Source organism: Dermacentor variabilis, chromosome 2 (assembly GCF_050947875.1).
Source record: "Dermacentor variabilis isolate Ectoservices chromosome 2, ASM5094787v1, whole genome shotgun sequence".
Classification (NCBI taxonomy): domain Eukaryota; kingdom Metazoa; phylum Arthropoda; class Arachnida; order Ixodida; family Ixodidae; genus Dermacentor; species Dermacentor variabilis.
The window spans coordinates 67,176,887-67,198,715 of NC_134569.1; the positions used below are offsets into that span (position 1 = coordinate 67,176,887).

The 21,829-nt window shown below is 45.6% G+C and overlaps 1 long non-coding RNA gene and 1 pseudogene across 1 annotated transcript in view; one reads left to right on the top strand and one right to left on the bottom strand.

Moving 5' to 3' along the window:
* The window catches only part of LOC142570873 (uncharacterized), a 245,733-nt gene that overhangs the window by 79,052 nt on the left and 144,852 nt on the right, over positions 1-21,829 (bottom strand). The gene's annotated exons all lie outside the window — the stretch shown is intronic.
* LOC142573482 (U6 spliceosomal RNA) lies at positions 19,384-19,500 on the top strand (annotated as a pseudogene).

The window sequence follows — 21,829 nt, forward strand, 5'->3', positions numbered from 1 at the left end:
CCCTGTAAGGAAATTGCATTGGCGTCGAGTGTTAAAGGAGATAATGAGAAAGAAAGAGGAATAAAGAAAAGGAAGGGAGGTTAAGCGCGATTTCACCCGGTTTGGTATCTTACGAGGCGGGAGGGGAATGACGAAACACAATGAGTAGAAAAAGAAAAGGGAGTACGAATACAAAAACGTGGCGCGTGAGTGTTGAGCCTTCATTCGGGAGGCGGTTGCTTTGCCCAGGTCCTCATAAAAACTGATGCAGCGCTTGTATAGCTTTGTGTAAACAGGGTAGGAGGCAGAGAAAAGCAAAGAGGTTAGCGAGGGTAGCGCCCGCCTGAGTACGCCTCGCCATGCCACGGGGAAAGGCCAGATGGTTAATGAAGAGAGGAATCAAGAGAGTCAGTGCGCGAATGGAGATGCAAGCTGAATATTCGTTAATGTATTCAGACGTTGTTGCCCTCGAGGTTGGTTGCTTTCAAGAAGCGCACTTGTACGCTAGTTACCTCCCAGATACGAGTCTTTCGACGAGGGCCCAGGAAAGTCTCAGGGATATTCATCACCTGATAAACGCACGCTGATGCTGCAGTTTAACATAGCGTTCCACTTGTTGACGTTCAGCGTTGAATAAATATTCTTGGAACGCATGTGCATAAATAAAGCGAAAACACTCAGTGCTCTTAAGGGACCACAACAGTTGTAGTTGTGGAGCCTTTCGTAGATACGGGCTGCTCTGCTTCCTCTATTATGAGTTATTTTCTGGGTAATGTAGTGCGATGACAATACAAAACGTAGTGCATTTTTGCAAACAAGAAATAGTTCAAAAACTACGATTTAGGGCTCAAGTGCTTTCTCTGGCGTCACAAACTGTTCTCACGCCCTATGATGGTTGCTAGATTCTATCCTCTCGGTTCCTTCTGATTCTTTCCCGCGCCCATTTTCGCCGCCGTCGACATCCGAATTCCAAAATAGCCGTTGCGTTGCGTATCTTTCTATAACCTCGTTCCCGTCCTCAAGAGTAGCGAGGCCAACCAGACGCATTGCTGGTTAACATCCCTGCCTTCGTTGTTTATTTCCTCCTCTCTCCTTTACGTGAGCGCCTTGTTTCCGTCCTTTTCTAATGTTGCTACACCAGGCGACCACGAGGGCAGTAGTTGTCGAGCAACCTGGGCATCCTTGTCCGTAGCCCTTTGCTTATTCAGCTTCCAAAATCGGTTGTGTTGGTACCTTCTTGCTTTTCTTTTGTGTCTGTATATTTGAAATTCCTGTCACTAGCTCACCTTTACTTCTTTTTTTTTTACAGGCCAGTGAGCCCGCTTGAAGGACGCGCAAAGAAAGTTTAGATTTGACAGAATGGGGTCGGTATTACTTTTTCTTTTTTTCTCTCCTTTGGCGAACTGTGCAGGTGGCGAAGCACAATCTATCCTCTCTGCGCTGCGTTGCTGTGAGGCGCAAGAAATGCTAGCGCCAACTGAGAGAAAAAAAAGAGAAGAAAAAAAAAAGAGACGTAAGTACCAGCTCAGTAAAATATAAGGAACAAGATAAACGTCGCACAGTGCTCATGGAGTAGCGGCCAAGGTTTCTCACGCCTAATTCCGGATTGGATACTTTCCTTTCACGCCGCTCTTGAGAGAAAGCCGCATTTCTTCCCGGATTCGTGCGTTCGTTTGTTTTAGTGGCTTTTGTTGCTGGTCCTTCTGCGCACAGCGCGACGAATTCGTCACTTTTTCTTAACGCATGCATTTGTCATTGCTTACACTCCAAGGTGTCAAAATAACCCAACCCGCCACAGACGTAAAAAGTAAACGAAAGAAAAATAATATTGAAAGCGGACCAGCCAAGGAAGACTAGATAAAACATTGTCTCAAGCCGGAACTGAAGTTCGGGGTCTGAAGCTTCTGGTGAAAATTCTTTGTTTCGTTTTTTGCACTCAAGCCGAAAAATAAAAATAAACCTATCTGCGCTACAAAGACACACCAATAGCACGGACGAGGCGTCTATATAACACGTAAAATGTAAGCAAGCATGCTTATTGTCTCTTTTTAAATCCTAAGGCTTGGTATTTGCCTTGGGCGGCGCGTACGCTCAACGCATTTGCCTTGCGCAGGTTTTATTGTTAGCGGTTCTAGAGCTCAGTGCTTCAGACGCTGCATGAGTTTGCCTCAATTTCATTTATGCAGGTGAATGGAAGACACCTAAAGGCCTACCTGAGGTGAAGCAATTCACGAAGACAGAATAAGCACGTAAACATACTATGTAGGAAAAGGCTAATCAGCGTAAACTCCTTCAAACAAGGTTTTTTTTTGTTGGCAAATGTGTTTTGATGTTCTTGCCCTGACTCGAACATTTTCCACCGTATAGTCCTAGTGTTATCCTAAATCTAATATTTCCGGAGGAACACTGCTTGCACATCTGTTAAGCATTTGCGCAACAGACTGAATGATCAGATTAGCATAAACGTGTAACCCAGTTTCTTTTTACACCAATGATACACGCTTCGGAGACACAGCAGACACATGATGTTCTGGGGTGATATACTAGATGCAATATCCTTATTTTTCACATCGTTATAACCTGATGAAGACATTTTTCAATGCCTTGTTTCGCTAGTATGTACTGTGTATTTACATACTTCACACAAAGCCTTGTACACAACGCGGTAGAACTTTTCTCTTACCAATTGGTTGATCGTAGTGACAGGCGCTCAGAAATTTAGCACTCAGAAACTCGCTCAGAAACTCGCACAAAGGACGAAGATAAAGCGTAATAAACAAAGCCACAAGAACGTACGTCTGAATTCATAAACAGGAAGATCAGACAAATTCATGTACTGCCCATTATTCCCACGGTGGCTGAATAGTCGCTGCGCCAGAAGAAACTATAGACCTTTTCATCGGACGAGGAGGATAGGGCGCACTGAGAGCCTTTCCTGCTCTGTGGCTTGGGCGATCCGGCGCTGCACTGCTTGAAAGTAGTGCTGTCGCGTGCTGCGGAACGATTTCGAGATCTTTTAGATCGTACTTTGTGAAATTTACGCCATGTCCGTTCATATAAGGTCGTCAGGGCAGCCTTTCGGTGCATCGATAACTACAGTAGGCGGAAATATGTCTTGGGGGCGCAAAAATGTGACACGCTTTATCAGCCGCGGTGTACGCACATTATCAATCGCGGTGTGTGTATGTGTTGTGAACTATTTTGCTCATATGGGTTTTAATTCAACAAAGAAACCCGGTGTTTCTGTATTACCAGCATTAAATGATAAATCAGCTCACTGTCTGATCGCTTGGCATAGGGAGTAAACTATAAGAGCGCATGCTCGTGCACGGCCAACCTAAGGCAACCCCGAAACGTCTAAGCGGCAGGCGCTATCAAATATTTGTGATGCACCGGCATCGTTCTCGGGCATTTCAAGTCTAGTAGGCTTGAACTTACTATATGTCTGTGCTAGCCTTCCTGAATGAGGCCGATGGCGCTGCTCAACACAGCGATCACTGCGGTTGGTGAACCAGCACGATACATATGTAAGCTGTGCACTTCTGCATTGCCTTTTTGGCCTGTATATAGCCATAATATATGAGGGATCGCATAAAAAGAATGCGATGCCTATTTTTGAGGGCAAAATTTCCGCAATACGTGTGAGTGCGTCGTAGAGAATGGAACGAACATAACCGAAAAAAAAATTTGGTTATCATCCTCTTTCTCGAAAAAGCAAGAGAAAACGGGTTAACGCCGCAATACGGCCTCGCATAGTCACGCCGCACAGCGTTTATGAATATATAACCGCTGATGCCGTATGCTTGGACCATGCGGTATATAAAACGAATATATCTGTAATCCAGCACCCACCACTGCTTAGCACCCACCACTGATATCTGTAATCCAGCACCCACCACTGTTTACGAACGCTCGCGCAGTTCGTAAACAGTCCCTTTGCTGGACAAGCTTAATTCACACTGTAAGGCATGCTGCTATTACTTGCAAAAACTATTTTATTCAGGAGCGGAAACCTCATCCATCGAACCAAGTAGTCACGCAATGTAACCTGCAGCGAGCAGTTTGAACGTTTGTCAAAGTATATAACATCACAGCTCCTATCGTAGCAGAACGGTACCCACGCTGTTGCAGTCGTCGCGTATGCTTCATGGCTCCTAAAACGCAGCTTAGAAATAGAGGATAATACTGAAATAAGGTCACATTAGTGAACGGAACATTCAGAAATACACAATTGACCTCCGAGGCTGATTGTAGGCTCAAATATGCGCGCACACATCGTGCTGCGTGTTCCGTCCACCTCAACGCCAGCAGAAACTCCGGTTATGACGCCTTAAACCATTTCAGCACGTCTCAAAGAACCGTTTACCACATAGAAGGGGCACGTCATACTAAACAGAACGCATGACCGCGAAAACAAACACCAGAACCTACTGCCGAGCATATACCTGCCATGCAAAACAGCGCTTTCACCCAAGCCAGAATGGCGCTGCTCATAGGCGGCGCCACTGCGTTCACAATATGGTGGCGCCTACGAAAAAAATGGTGTCTATGGGCAAGATAATTTAGGAACCTATGTCGTCGGCCATAATGTGTTTAGTTTGGCTTAGCTAAGCTTGACTTGATTTGATTTCTGTTGTGCAGCTCTGATAAAATTGTCTAATACAGCGAAGAATATATTTCTAAATTAGCTTTTGAGTAATAAGAAGTCTTATTTAAAGAATATACATTTATGAAATTCAAGTTCTGTTTTTTCCAAGGTCAAGTTTGTCATTTTTAAGTTACATTTGTTTTCTCCATGTGACTGCAAGCAGGGAAAAATTAAATTAAGTTCACTAGTATCATTCGATGAAAACGACATTACATTTGTCGTGTGATAGCGGTATTGATTATTCCGGTGCCGCACAACGAGAATAGCAAACTACGGGTTATTATAGACAAACGTTAGTTCGCGGAGTGCCTGCTGCACCTTCAGTTATCTGTTTTAGTAATATTTTGTTCGCCACCAACACGAGATGGGCTGAAATTTACCGAAACGTGGAAGATATTTCCGACCACCACCCTAGCAGGCGAGGGTTTTTCAGCCTCCGTAACGCCCACTTCGCTTCATTGGGTAACCGCCGCCAGAGTTTAATAGGAGGCGCAGCACCAATTTAGTGTTGCCCAATATCAGAGGCCACGACAAGAAGCAGTTAGTTTTCAGCAGATACGAAAGTTACGTCTGAAGTTAATTGGGCTCTTGTGCGAGTTAATTGGTTCATGATCTTGAAGAAAGCCTTTACAAGCCCGAAGAAAACGAGACGAAGGATGAGGAATACGAAGAAACACAGGCGAGTTAGTTGGTTCATAGAGTTAAAAAGATAATAAGCGAAGTATAAGGACACTACACATATCTTGATACGGGGAAAATAAAAGTGACATAACGTTTTCAAAATTTAGCAAGAAAATCATCCTGAATAAATGCATAAACTTCTCAACTGCTGCGCAGACACTCCTGCCAACTGTCCCGTAGAGGAGGCCTCATAAGATAGAATATTAGGAATAGAAAGGCTCAATCGAATACGGCGAAACGGGCCTTCTAGAACAGATATTCGTTATGATGAGAAAGTTCGTAACACCCATCATCGTTGACGTTGTCACCTACATCACACACAGCGCGTGCCGAGGCTGACATACATATTTTCCTTTGGTGAAATGAAAGAATTGAATATGGAAATGCCCGCAATCTAAATAAGAAAATACCAGAATATAATCAGCCTGAAACAAAACGCAACGTAGAAATCCACACGGGGCATTTGACGGCAGAGCCAGGAGGTGCGAAAAATAAAGGGGCATTCTATACATCTCGTGCCATACGCCGGCAAAAACGAAGAACTATCAGAGAGCTTGTGAATTTAGAACGGGTTTGTTGGCGTTGGTCCGACGGGATTCACGACAGTTCTAAGTAGACCTATCGCCACGTCAGCGTTAATCCAGCTCGCCAAGGAGGACAGCAGTGTGCAGCTACCGATTCCATCCAGCCACCGTCTACCAGCACAGCAGCCGACCGCGGAGCTCGAAATCATGAACCGTGAGCAAAGCGACATCGGGGAGTGCCTGAATTCCAGCCTGAATTCTTTGGGCGATGCTCCAGTCACCTCCCGAGCGCCAAGACCTCCGTTGCCTCAGAAACGCCTCTCCTCGTCTCCCAAGAAAGAGGACTTTGACCTTCGGCGCGCCGTCGTGCCCTGGTCCAGCGAACAGATCACCCGCGCACAGCCGTGGAAGGATTTCGCTGACACCGCGAACTTTTCGATTCCGTACTCGGTCCAGGAGATCGCCGACCGGATTCAATCGAACGTGGGCCGCTTCCGCACCAACTATGGCGTTCTCTTCGTCGTCATCCTGGCGGGCTACGTCATGTCCAGCGTCGAACTCGTGGTAAGCGTCGCAGTGGTGGCTGCAGTGTGCGCCGCACTGAAGCTGCATCAGGAAGATGAGTCTGTGGCCGTGTGGGGGACGAAGCTGGTGCTCAGCAGAAACCGCAGGCTGGTCGCGGCCGCATTGGTGGCGGTGCCTCTTCTCTACGCCGCATACATCTGGTCCGCCGTCCTGTCGTCCATTGGTGCAATCGTGGCGATCGGCACTGTCCATGCCACTCTGTACACTGGGCCTGGCTCCCCAAACAAGTTTACCAGAAAGCTGCCGGACACTTCCGAAGAAGGTGATATTGTGGGCCACTTTTGAGGGAAATTCCTGTCTTTTGAATTCAAGACATTTTATTTGTGGCTTTTTTAGAACAGTGTGTCGGAGAGGTTTTTCTTTGATTAAAAGCAAGGAGTGCGGCGAGAGAGGTCAGGAGATTTAATATCTGTCCTAGAATATTTCTGCGGCGAGCACTGTATTTATTGCGGTCCACGCCGAGGCTCTTCGAGGATAAAGCTTCTCCAAAATGTCCGGAAGTGTCACCAGACACTGCTGGACACTATTGCGGGACACCTCTGGAAGGACTTCTACAGTTTCATAGTTTTCTTTTTAGTGTGTGGACTTTGTTTACTGTGAGAAAGTGTGAAATAACGTTAAAATTTGTCATAGGCGGTATAAAACATATGTTGAAATGCGACATGCGTATCTTTTTGTTGGTGACAGCAACGAAAACTAGGCTTATAATACAAGCTAAAGCAACACCGGAGAGCACAAAACGCGCGGGTGTATAGTTATGGCTATAGGTAAGTAGAATATGTATTCTGGTTCACTGTAGTTATGGCTGCGGCTTCGAATGCTTAATGGTTGATTTCTTTCACAGAGTATTCGCTGTGTTCGTGTTCGAAAGCAACTGGTAAAATATAAAAATATGTTTGTGTTCAATTTGATTTCAAGGCTCCCACCCATAGACTGCGCACAGCTGGACTTTCCTATGTTCTTTTAGATCGCAGCTCTTTGGCGTACGAGCCTGGGTTGAGCGACGGCGTCCCTCGGCGTAACCACGGTAACACGCTCGTGAAATTGCTCGCGCGTTCGTCGTCGTCTGGCTCCGATGCCGCTCATAATGCCGGCGTTCGCATATTGTCCCTCCGTGTGCGAAGGCGCTGACGGCACTGACCCAGCACCAGTCGCGGCTGTGGTTTCGGTCTCAAGCAGCCTCAAATTTTTTGCGTCATTATATCGCGAAATGAAAACACTTATCGAGCTGCACTCGAATTTCGCATTAGGGAGTATCGAAATCATCGGACAATTTTTTTTGTTCTGCGATTGAACGCTGCTTCAGTGGCATCAGAAGAATGTGGTGATCGAAACCTAATACGAACAGGCCTCTTACTGCTCCATTGGTAAGGACAAACAGGCAAATGAAACTGGCAATTACGTCAGAGTCGAAACTTCTGTCACTATTTCTTGTTATTGAGCCTGAGGTCATCCCGTTATGAAGCATACATTATAACGCAAAACAAAGAAAAAAAGGGCGGTAAGCGAGGATAGGAAATTTAGGTAGGTCGGACGGCATGACCTTGTGTACCGTCAAGCGTGGTAGCAGCGTACCCTGCTAGGAGAGTCAACTTGTATGCTGCTACCACGCTCCATTCGTGTATAATATTCTCGGGCTTCGGCAGCTGGCCCTCCAAGGCGTTCTCCAGTGCCCAGTCGCAGCCTTATATACCTATACCGCTGCCAGGTGCTATTGTTGGCCCGATGATGAAAAAATGCTTTTGTACAGGCGAGGTCTAATGCTTTCGCGATGGCATTGAGCTCGACTATATACCAAGAAACTGCCTTCCGTTCTATGAGGACACGACATCAGTTTCACTTCCTCAAACAATGGCCTGTTCGACTGCGTCTCTGAGAGCGTGGGCACAGTGACATTCTGTGCTCGTACAGTATCGACCATTGATAATATGTTGAATAAGACTAGGCGTATGAATAAGACTAGGCCTTGCAACGCATTTGCTTTCCCTTACCCGTACGTTGGCACGATGGAACGAACAGGCGAAACAACGTTCTACGTATAGTAATCTCGGTCGGGGGGCCAGCGGATTATTTTGAGGCCGGTATTGACCGGCGGATCACAGATTGAGGCTCAGCGTGCTTCTTCATGGTCAAGCCTGACCTTAACCACGCTGAAGCCGTCGCCACCCGTAGAACGCGCGCTGCCGCCTTGCAGATTGGATATTGATGAACAGCAGTAGCTTCTTCAGGGAGGACATCGATATCTATGACGAGAGGACGCCGACGGCGGCGACATGTATTAGCCCTTTCGCGAGCTTGTTTTCGGACCCGTAACCACGTCTGCTTCAGTGTGTTCGCCAAGCTTGAACGTATTTAGCCCAGAAACGTGGCACCATTACCGCCCGCTATAGGGTCACGACGCACTGCATTAAGGTCACGATACATTAGGGTAACGACGCTGGTGCAAGGTAGCGTATAACGCAATCGATGTTTACGCCGACGCCCTTGGGTACAATATCTCAAGAGGCGCTATTAACTAGCCTACTGAGCGTTTTTACACAGAGTTGCCGTTGAGGACTGAGAATACCTTTTGGAATTTTAAATGGAGTATACTTGTAGTCACAGCCTGTTGCAATTCGCAAACTTCGAGAGATGCTGCACTAAGCACAACGCTGCACTCAGCACGAAACATTTTTGTTGTTGTATACGGCTCTGCTGGAGCGACAACTTCCTGCGTATTTGCTTGATTTAATGCTTTATTGGACCAATGCACTGTAGCATATGAATACAAGCTTGGCTCCTAAATGTTAATTTGTTGCGCCAGGAATTAATAAGCACCTTGACTTGATACGCGTTTTCATGTCTTCAGTGCTTGCTTTTAAGAGGATTAGTTCGTATTGCGTCCGCCGGGTTGTAAGCAAACCTTGGCGCGGCCCGTAATCTCTTCAAACTCCGTCACTTTCTTTAATTAACTTCAACCCACTGACGAGTAAAACGAGAACATGTGCTGTTAGAAAAATAAATTACTCAGGCTTACGGGGAATGAAGGCAGCTTCGGCTAAGAAACATTTATTTAAAATGTAGCTATATATTTCTACCTCATTATATGTGCATTGTTAGGTGGCGGTGTACAGCCGATGATCACTCAGAAAGGCACGTACAATGAACTCAGAGAAACTGCGCAGCTTATTCGAGAAAGCATATTATGATGGCTTATTGTTTCCAGCAGCTGAAGAAATCGGCGTACTTTCATCGGCGGTTTTGTTTCAAAAGCTTCGTGTTTAGCTATTTTCAGTCGTTGTTTTATTCTCGAGGCAGTTTACTGCAGGCAGCATGTGCAATGATCACACACGTCGAATGTTCAAAGGAAGTACTTCATTCTTGACGCACATTCTTGCGTGAGGATAGGTGTTCAATGGACGAGAAGTAAAAAAGAATGGAAAAAAATTCAGAGCCATTCCACTCTGTGAAGGTGGATGGCCAGGGGAGCTCTAAATATGGTGATAAATATGTGGATAATAAATTCGTTGATTGAAAGTGAGACACATGCCACAATGAACTTCTTTTCCCCACGATTTTTCGTCGTTTTATTAAACTGCATACTAAATGCTTTCTTTAATTTTTAACCGCATTTTGTTTGCTTTTTCGGATTTATTATTTGGTCACCTAGGTGACTATCGCTTCATGATCGCTGTGATATACGGGCAGTGGCTCTGTGGCGACACTGTAAAGGTTCCTGGCAAATGTGAGGTCTACACACGACCGATGACGCGTCGTGGGCACACTGATGTTTGTGTAACATTGAATGACGAACCTTACCGAGAGAAACGTCACGCACCACTTTCCGTCTGGCCGAGACACGTATATGTTGAAATCGCCCATGATTGCGGTGGAAGTGGAGTCAGTAGGGGTCATCCAACCTGAGCTCCGTACGCTTGGCGTTTGCGGCACGATTTTCGTTCGTATAGCACGTGCCGTCCGCCGTCGCCGAGCACATTCCCGCTTGTGTTCACGACGGTGTTCTTAGTAGGCGGGCTGTTCTTCTGCAATCTTCACCGCACGCGGCCTACCCACTGCACGGGTGGAAGGGAACTGAGATAAGGTTACGTGGTTTTTTTATAGAGCCCATCGCGTCAAGCCGCAATTCATACTAAACAGTGCCTACTCGGTTTTTCTTATTACGATATATTACGATATTTTTTTTTATCCCAAAACGTTCTGACACTTCTCGCGATTAAACGCAGCTGGGAGCACACCCGGTGTCACGATTTTGCTTTATACTTTAGCTCTTCTAGCTTCAGGGTGGCCACCATCTTTTTTGCCTACGCACACAAACCGCCAGAACCTAGCGTATAACAGCTCCGCTGTAAAAAAGAGAAAAGACGGATGTCTATGTGGTAGGTTATGTGTACTCTCTGTAGCTTTTTTTTGGCGACTCCTCGTATGTACAACGGTAGAACGGTCCAAAACAGAATTTCCTTGCTTTGCGTACGGAAGATACGAAAATAAAAAATCTACATAGGTACGTGGCTCTCGCTCTTTCTCGCCTCCGAACAAATAAAGCGCGGTTAGTCTCGCTTGCGGTCGCGTTAGTCCCGTTTATTTCGCCAAGCGTCAGTGCACCGCCTGGTCAGCGATCCATTTTGATTCCCGGGGCTATGCACTTTATTCCCATTCAGTGTGCTTGGAAGGTAGAACCATCGCACCCGCTTCCTCCAGAATGCCCCTAAATTATGCAAGCGGTGGCAGGCATCTCCGGCCGGCTAGCCGTTACGACGATTCGTTTTTGTGGACGCGGCGTGCTTTATTCTGAGGTCCTGCAGCCTGCCTCTGCCTCGAAGTCTCCGGCGACGCGGGAACAAACAACGTCGGGCAAGAAATAATACCAGTCGGGAAAGGGCCAGGTGTTTACAAACCTGCAACTTCGCGCTCTTTTCGTTGTTTTTTTTTTTCACGCCCCGAAAAGATCCCATGTATTTCGCCTTCAGAGCCGGGAATTTGCTCCTGTGCCCGAGTTTCTTGCTCACTTGTGTCACGCTTCCATCGAGCAGCCGTTATTCGCTTCTCTTTATGATATTTCTTCCTGTATTGTTCTTTTTCTTTTTATTTTCTGCCGGGCGTTGAGTTATGAGATCTTTGCGCTTTTCTTTTTCATGTGTTTTGACTCAGTTTTTTTTTTCTTTCGCGCTGGGCCTCAGATGGTTCGTGTAAGAAAAACGCGAACCCCCATCGCGCTTTCATTGCATGCCAGCGATGTCGTTGCGAATTTTGTTGTACGTTGCCGTTTGTTGTCTTGCACTGGGCCATTCGTGGTCGTCATTTGCAATGTTTCGGGAAAAAAAAAACGCGAAGTGTCGTGTAGAGTACGTGTAAATCTCGGCAGCTTATTGTATTATGCCTTGTAAATCTCGTATGCATTCCGCTATGCCCAGTCAAGTTTTTTCTACATACGCCTTGTTGGTTTGTTAGATAACGGTTGTAAAAGCATTGCAACGCTAGAACACAACGGTATGCACTTATGCAACTCAAAAATCAAGAGAAGAAGAAATACGGAGAGATCTAAATTTCATAATAACGTCGTCAGACACAACAACATTATAATCACTAGAACACCTTTTCAAGTCAGTTATTATTGTCAACCGGCCTGTTACAATTCTGAAAAAGTACTGGCGTCATGTTAGATCGAAGTAGAAGCTACTTACCAAATGGGAAGCCTTGTCTATCAGCAAATGAAATGGGATCCTCATTCAAAATTATGAAACATGGTGTTCCGCAAGGTCCTATATTAGGACTGGCACTGTTTAAGAATTATTAATTAATAAATAATTAATTAATTACGTTGTAAGAACTGATGACTCTATGTAGTACATAATCTACAACGATGATACTATCTCACTTTTTACAGGATAGAACCTTGACACGCTCGTTAAGTCGACTGATGACGTATTAGGCAAAATAATTGGGCTTTCACTTAAAAATTATCAGCGGTAGAACTGCTCTAAAAGACAAACTGTTAATATCTGCGCAAAGTCCACATCACGAAATATGGATTATTCTCTCAGCTTAAGTGAAAGTGAAATTGGATTTTCTTCTACAGCAACGACTTCGGGGTTTGTGTTTCATGAATTTGTGCATCATGAATCTCAAGCTTTGCGTATATTAACGAAATGCAAATTCATTATGGCAAGCACCGGAAGAACAGCTCTTGCACAATAACCTCCTTGCACCTCATCTGTACTACTGCAACCTTGTTTGGTGTAATGGCAGTGAAGCATCAAAGAGTAATTAAGTAGCTTTACGAAAAAAGCATCAAAGCATCAAAGAGTAATTAGGTAGTTTTACAAAAAAAGAAAAAAAAAAGATGTGCTGCGTTCAATTTCTGGTCGCTCACCTAACACGCACGCGTCTCATTTGTTTGCCAAGTACGTGTTTTACGAGTCATTAGCATATATGGATATGAACTCCTAATATATTTTTCAATGAAGTAGTTAAAAAAGTACATTTCTACGAAGTGTTGCTATCTTTAAGCCAAAATACTACATCTCGCCTCAAGAGACGCACTGAATAATGATATACTCTACGGCCAAGTAGCAAATATGAATTTATAACATCGGCTCACTGTCTTCCAACTACTCCCAACAGATATAAACTAGCGCATTAGAATTTATGCCATGCATTGAGAAATGATTTGCTCGTGATGTTCTCGTTTTGTCTGACTTTTGTCTTGAAATTTTGAAGTTGGAATTCAATGTGCCTGTATTATGTTATCCCACATGTTGCATCATAGGCGTGTTGCCATGCTGTTGCCTGGGTTTTCAGAGAAACGGGGCTCGTGAAGGTGTTCTGTTGCTACGCTCGCGGGCGAGCTCTTTCTGTTTTGCGTCCAAAACATGTGCCAACCAGCTCATCTATAGTCCCGTATTGCTGTTGTGACCTCATACCCCTTTGTTTACTGTGCCGTTGAACAAAAGCTCTAGTCGCCATCGAATTATTTCCTCAGGACAACCGCGGCATTTGTTTCTCTTCCTTCAGTCGTGGTTCATTTCGAGCGTCGCTGCGTGAACTTCTTCGCCCACTTCTTTTTGCGGCTGTCCGGCGCGGCAAATAGGCTTAATCTACGTCACATTTTTTTTCTACAGAACGCTACAGGTAGGGAAGCCAGTCTTAGGACAATTTATTACGAACCGAATAATAGGCTTAAGCAAGTGCCTTTTCGACTGCCAGGGCGCGCAAATTGCTGGGCGAACTGTGGCTCTCGCTGCGCTAGGTTATTCGTGCCGTTACGAAACTCTGTTATTGCGAAACTACCTGGCACGCGTAACATTTTAGCCTGACTCAGTTTAAGAAAACGCTTAATGGTGGTACATGTAACGGGTTTGCAGTTGCCAAACTTGCTGGCTGAGGCAAATGTGGCTTTGTTGGCGCAGGAGGGAAACAAGAACAGAGGCACACATTCCACCTCCATTGATTCCGGCTTTCCAGCGGAGGGCTTCTTTAGGTCAGCCTGAAAATTAGGTCATTTGCGACAGGGTGTGACACGGAGTGGGTGCGTATGTCACCCCTGTATCGTTTACTTTGGAAATTAAAAGCTACGGAACCCGCAGTTCATGGCACAGTATAGTTCTGCAGACGCGGTAGTCGGGTACGTTGTGTGTGCTCGTGGGGTAGAGAGCGGTGCATAAGCAAAGGCGAGAGCTGAAATGGGCATACCAGGGAAATTGAGCGCATTCCTGATCTCGATTGGAGCCTGACTGGCGCTCCACGTTTTATTTATGCGAACAGGCGAACAATCCTCTGACCGGACTCCAGAGACGAATCACCGCCTGCCGGTGAGGAATGTGTCACGTGGCCATTCACGTCAGAGTAGAAATGAAAAAAGCGTGCCAATGGTTTCGAAATGGTGAAAGGGGGCGGCGACGGAAGTGTGAGAGTATGATAGCTTAGAAGGTGCACTACTCATATTTTAAAAATTTCTTCTCTCTTATTTCATTTGGGAGGCGACGCTCATTTCGGCATTCGTCGCTTCTTTCAACTGGCGCCAACTACACCAGTTTGCTGACTCTGTCTTTGCCCTGGAGCTTGCAAGCATCCTCGTGGAAGTCTCGGATCTTTCTCTTTAAAATTACTCGGTAAATTGTACATACGTGCATGGCTGCGTGAACTTTATTCACTTCTTTCTGGGGTATACGTTTACTTATTTTAAGACACAGCCGAAAGCGCATATCGTTTTCTGAATGCCTAATTAGGTACAGTTTTCTACATCCTGCAAATAAATGCGCCGTCAGACCTCACTGCTTCGCAGCAATTTGCCGCGGTAGTTGAGTGGCTATGGAGTTGCGCTGCACAGCTCGAGGTGGTGGGTTCATGCCCGGCTGCGGCGGCAGCATTGCGATGGAGGCGTAGGGCAAAAAACGCTCGCAGGTTTAGCTTCACTTAAAGAGCCCCAGGTTATAAAAGTAATCCGGAATTTCCCAACAAAGTGTGCCTCAAAGTTATATCGTGGTTTTGCCGCTTAAGATCCTAGAATTTAATTATTTGTTTTTGCTTGCTGCAATATTTTCCGCCCAGTTATCTAATAGTTAGATTTTGCCGAAAATTGCATCTTTTTAAAAACTTAGATGGAACTGAGATCACAGAGATTGTGATATATTGTTTCTTTTGCCTTGACAATATGTGCGTACTTGTTTGAATCTCCTCCACTCGGCACTCGCAAAGCGTGTTCGAAGTGTTGTCCGTCTAATGACTTTTTGAATAGCCTACTTCACTTTCCTACATTCGTTACGCCCATTCACATGTGCGTTTAAATTAAATGAGTAGCTGTCCACCCCTTAAGCGTTCTGATAAGTACTGGAAAAGGAGTAACAAATGCTTGATAAGGTCGTTGTACCACTTGTCACAACACGAAAAGCAATGTCGGATAATTAAATAACTTTCTTTGAGGTTTACGGCACACGAGCAGCTGAACATGGGAGCCCAGAGATAGCGGTTATTATACACCTAATGAGGAGCACTTGTTCTATTTCTTCTTTATTTCTTTTCTAGTTTTTCGAGTTGTCAAGTAACGCCTACCATCGTCGTCGTCCTCATGTGCATAACAGCAAGAGATTGCGTGCCGAGGCTGAAGTGGATATTTTTAATGGTCAAATGAAATAATGAGATATGAAAATGCGTGCAATAGAAAAAAAAAACGAGATGGTATATAATCAACGTGAAACAAAACGCAGTGAACAAGGACACTCGGGACATTTGACAACATAACCAGGAGGTGCGAAAAAGAAAGGTGGCATTAAATCCATCTCGCGGCACACGCCGATGACAACGAAGAAGGACGATCGACGATCAGAGAGCTCATGAATTTAGAACGGGTTCGTTGGCGTTGGCTCGCCGGGATTCGCGACAGTTCTAAGGTGACCTAGTGCCAAGTCGGCGTCTACCCAGCCCTTTAAGGAGGACAGCAGTGTACAGCTACCGCTTCCATCCAGCCACCATCGGCCAGCGCAGCGGCTGATCACAGAGTTCGAAGCCATGAACCGTGAACAGGGCGACATCGGGGGGTGCTTGAATTCTAGCCCGAATTTTTCGGGCGATGCTGCAGCCACGTCCCTAGCGCCGTTACCTCCGTTGCCTCAGAAACGCCTTTCCTCGTCTCCCAAGAAAGAGGACTGTGACTTTCGGCGCACCGTCGTGTCCTGGTCAAGCGACCAGATCAACCGCGCACAGCCGTGGAAGCATTTCGCGGACACCGCGAAATTTTCGGTTCCGAAGTCGGCCCGGGAGGTTGCCGACCGGATCCAATCGAACGTGGGACGCTTTCAGAGTAACTACGGTGTTCTCTTCGTCGCCATCCTGGCGGGCTATAGGATGTACAGCGTGGAACTCGTGGTGAGCGTCGCGGTGGTAGCTACAGTGTGCGCCGCGCTCAAGCTACATCAGGACGACGAGTCTGCGGCCGTGTCGGGGACGAAGCTGGTGCTCACCAAGAACCACAGGCTGATCGCGGCGGAATTCGTGGCGGTGTCTGCGGCGTAGAGAAGTCTACGCCGCAGACATCTGGTCCGCCGTCCTGTGGTCCATAGGTGCCATCGTTGCAATCGGTACTGTCCATGCCACTCTGTACATTGGGCCTGGCTCCCCTAACAAGTTCGCCAAGAGGGTGCTGGATATTCCCGAGGAAGGGGATATTATGGGTCACCATTGAGCAATATTGCTGTCTTTACTGTGTTTGTTTATGTCACTTTTTTTCCACAAGTATTTCGTTGAGAGCTCCTTTTCTCTCTTTTTTGATGAAGAGAATCAAGTACGGATGAAGTACGGAATGAAGTCCAGTTCATCCCACAGCTTTCAAGATAGAGCTCCACCAAAGTTTATGCAAAATCGCCGGGCATTGCCGGTGAAGCTCGTGTTGCTGGACACGTCTTGAGAGAGTTCCATGAGCGTTGTTTTGTATTTCTTTTTTCCTTTATCGTTCTTTAACCCCCTCCCCGCCCCCTCTTCATATTTTTTATTAAAGTTTGGCCTACCAGATAGTTCGTGTAGTCAGCCTTCACGTCTTTTCCTTTCTCCATTTTTTTTTTTGCCGATACTAATAGTGCTTCAATACAGCGCTTCTCGTTTTTTTCTCTCTTTTTTTCTGATGAAGATCTGGACAAAGCCGGATTTTCGGTAGCTGCTCTTTCGGTGCTGCTTTGCATGTTTTCAGTTGCATGTATGTTATCTGCAGCACTGCGGCGATAGGGCCAGGTGGCAGTGCTTTTGAAAGATGCAAGCGAGAAAGACACATTCATACTTACGCACATCATCGACTACAGACAACGACGTTGGATATGACCGAAAAGGACGAGATGATGGCGCACTGTCGAATAAATTTCAATCGCTGGTGTGATAAATATGAATTGGTAATGCTATCGCCGTCCAGCCTAGTCCCCATCGTCTGTATGAAAGACAAAATCGTCATGGCTATTCTTATTCTTACTTTTTTGTGGAAGTACGTGGCAGTATGGTTTGTCTCGTTTCGCATCGCAGCGGCGCATTCTTCGTGTGTTCCAGTATCAAAGCGTCACTAAACGTGGAAACATAAACACTGCCTAGGTCTATGAGGAGAAGTTTTGACTGGGGATAACAAAACCATTAATTTCCTTGGGAGCTGCCGCGCTATGTAAACCTGGTAGGGACATGCATGCCTGGAAGTCTCGCAGTTTGGCCCAAAGCGTGCAGTGTTGCGGGAAGTGACCTTGTTGCCGCTTATTCGATCTGGCGTAAAACCGTGTAAGCAATACATAACGCCTATATATATCGCAGCTCCCTTCCTTTCGCTAGTCTGTGATGGCTCATATATTTAAAGCGTTCGTACAAGCAGCGTGTAATGGAGCTTGTACAAGCCACATTTGGTAACCTTGTTTTGTGAACGCAGTGAACTTAACATAAAACTGGAAACTCAAACACAATAGCACTAGATTTCGGCGTGATCAACAATAATATACGAAGGTATCAAGCAAGCACATGCGCATTACTGACTCCTTGTTCGGAGAAGATTACAGAAAGTCAGATGGTGTCACTGTGTGTCATATTTCTTTTTTTATTTTATAAAAGCACTTATATGTCTGGACCCCAAAAAAGTGGTGCATTAGTGGTCTCCCGACAACGTCTTCAAGAAATGTGTAAAATGTAAATTCAGTTTACTTTTTTTTACCGTTACCTTTACCTTTACCTGCAGGAATTGCACATGCTGTAGTTTTTCTCCAAGTTCACAGGACCAATAGTTCATCGTCGATTTACAAGAAGAGAAGAGGTAGTTTAATGACTCGAAAATGTAGAGAGGTCGGCCGGAAAATGGAGCATCTGGCCTGCTACTCTACGTAAGGGAAGGGGAAGAAGGAAAAAAAAAAGAGTCACAATGGGGGATGATAATGGGACGAACGAGGTGAAGGACACATTACATTACTGGTATCACAAGCGTGAGTCCAGGCCCGTGTCGCCTAAGAAACGTGAACGAGCACGCATTGTCTCTATCATCTATCTGCCAACTCTGTGGCCATGCGCCTAGCAAGAGGTCCTCCGACAGTAGTCTATTGTGTAAATGTCTCAAGGTATCTGCCATTGTCAGTCTTTTGCGCGCATACTCAGGGCACGCCCCGAGCACATAGTCTATTGTCTCTACAGTGCCACACACTGAACAGTCCGGGGAGTCTGTCCGACCAATGATGTGCAAGTATTTGCGCGTGAAGGCGACGCCTAATCGCTGTCTGTGTAGCAGGCAAGTATGAGGGCGGGGAATTCCACGCAAAATAGGAAATTGCATATCGGTATCCAGCCTTTTAAGGCGGACGTGACGAGCGTCTGGCTGGGCCCAGTATCTTCTCGTCGCACTCCTCATTGATTCCGACAGGAGGCATGTGATGTCCGGTCTGGAGAATGGCACTACAGTTCGCAGGCCATTGCTGAGGGCGCGCCTTGCTGCAGCATCGGCCATCTCGTTACCATTGAGCCCACAGTTTCCCGGGATCCATCGGAACACTATGCGGTGGTGTTTTTCTTGAGCGCATGAAATTAGCTTGGTGATCTGCAGGGCCAGAACCTAATATGCGGTGTGGCGCAGGAAGCATCCCAAAAATAGCAGCGCGGGTTTTGAGTCCGTGAAAATGCACCACTCTTGAGGTCTTACCCCGCAGATGTGGCGAATCGTTTCCCGAATAGATACAAGCTCTGCAGCGGTTGATCTAGAATTATGATCTAGTATGAAACCTCGAGTCATCTGTTGGGCTGGTATCACCGCAGCTGCTGTCGATGCCTTTGGTGACGCGGAGCCGTCTGTGTGAACATGAACATATGTCTGGTATTCTGAGCAGATGTATGCCAGAGCAAATTGTTGTAGCCCTCTAACGGGAACCAATGATTTCTTTAGTATGCCGGGGACATGCACGACGCATACGGAAGGTTGAACCACCACCCACGGTGGTTTGGCGGGATGATATGGAAGGGCATAGCCTGATTTACTTTGTGCATATAATCAGAATTGGAATGACACAGAGAAGTTTGCATGACCCCTGCGAGAAGATGACAGGTGCAAATTAAGAAAACATGAGACAATATGCACTTCCTTTTTTTACTGCGCTAAGTACTTAAGTACTTCTAAGTTAGGTACCGGGGATATCCCTGTAACATCAAGGCTCCTTGCACCACACGCTCGTCGCCTCGGAAACGAAAATAATCGAAGAAGGAAACTCACGAATTTAACTGGGTTCGATCCAAGAGCCCGACGCATGTGAAGCAGGTGCGCTACCACTGCTCCACAACTAATTGCATTTGCGGTGTAAAAACAAAAGAAAGAAAGAAAGAAAGAAACGTTGCGTTATAGGCTAGCTCTGAATACACAATATGGTGCATTCACAATAATCCTTCTATATTCGCCAGTGCCGAACTCCAAGATCCCTCTGGATTCGCCAGTGCTCCAAAGGAGAGTGTCCCAAGTCTGTTTCTTTGTGTTTCATGGCGGATCTATCGAGAAGACAATTAGCTGGGCCACAGTATTCGTTATATGTTGATGATGTTTCTGCTTGGGCTCTCGGGGCCGGCGCGTCAACTTTGCTCAGTCAACGTCATAGGAAGGACTCAGCATCGTGAAAATAGTCTTAAAAGAAAGGAAAGAACTGTCCCATACTGAGACAGGTGTGCTGCCTTTAAGCAGACGACATCTAAGGGACTTTCAAGTGTACTTGGAGGCAGGACGTTTTGGGAATGGCAAAACAGCCGAGATATTTTCGCGTTAGACTACAATGAACACTCTATTTAAATCTTGAAAGCCCTTCAAGACGTGAACTCTTGGCACTGCTTTCGCTTTTGGGGCAACGTAAAAGACAGCTGCTAGCTATTACATTTATTGAGAGATTCGGGACTTGCATTGATATGGTAATTCAGGGGAACAGAGATGCACTTCAAAAATACTAATATTATTGGGGCGCAGATGTCTTTCACTCTCCATGGTGATTCGCAGACCCGAAGATAAAGCTTTAAGTTCAAGCAATATCTTACGGAAGAGACACGTTTACGTCGGCAGCACGACAACTGGCGTTATACCTAATATATTACAGATACTCGCGTTACGTTAACGGATACAAAAACGGTTCTTGTCAGTTAAAATAATTCTTCAACGTGAGCATTCGTATAATTTCAATACGGAAGAAAATACAGGCATTCAAGCTCTCTCACGCAACATTATACCTGTAGCAGAACCTTTTGCAATATTATCTATGGTACAGCAGATAAATTCTGTACAGGAAGCGGAAAAATTCGTAATCCTGTTTGAGTACCAAGCAACATTATCATGCCTCCATAATTGCAATAGCAATTCACCAAACACAGCATATAATTGACAGACTTTTCAAGTGAAGAAAGCAAGTAAACATAACCGGAAGATAATGTTCCAGTGAACACATGGCAATTGCCATTTCACTGCGAGTGTCGCAGTTGACAACGGAACATGACAAGGGCATTGGAAGAGCGTAACAACTGAATCACTTGTATCACAAGGCGAGTGGCGGCATATATTAGGACAGATTTCAGCCCGTGGTTGCAGTGACACGATTTGATAAAAATGCCAAATTGTTCGAATTATCTCACGCGGGCCGTTCACTTGAACTCAAGATATTGCGAACATTGGATACAATCAGATCTTTTGAAACGCTTGTCCGCCGTTTCCGGCATGGTATCGCGTTCGTAAAACACTTTCTGCGCAAAATTTCAGCGCTGATAGTTCGCAATGCACTTGTGGTCACGCGTACGACTCGGCATGAGACTCTGGGACACTGACTGAAATACGATGTTTAATGTATGATATAATGGGCCACAGGCCCTAAAGCCTCCAAAAGATCCTAAGTACATGGCCAACATATTCAGTACAAAGGTGAGCACTAATGTGGCTCCAGAGATCATGGGAGCGAGCGATATTCTAGGCGAATATTTAGTTGAATTTCCAATCACTGCGTATCGTAAGCCCGCTGTATGTTATTTACTTGATCTGGCATTGTTATATCGTGTGGCTCTCATCATCTGCTTTTCTGGGGCATTAATATTGGCTTTGTTTTGTTCCCTTCATTTAATGTACTTCTGAATTTTACATTTCGGTGTTTATTATGCTACATTTCTCGCGAGCTGTCGATAGTGTAGTTATGGTACTTGACATTAAGATTAATCGCGTTTTACTTAGTTATGGGACTTTAAAATTGAGCGCGTTGGACTAACGTATATGAGCTGACTTCATGCTTGAGTGGGCTTTAAGCGATTTTTCCAATCCTGTGGCCGTCTAGTGGATGCAATATTTTTGTAAAAAAAGATTAGCGGGTGTCGTTTAAAGGTGCAGCATCTCCTAAAAAGAATATTAAAAAAGGAATGCTATTTTTATGTTGACAACCCCTCGCTTGGCTACCAAATTCAGGAT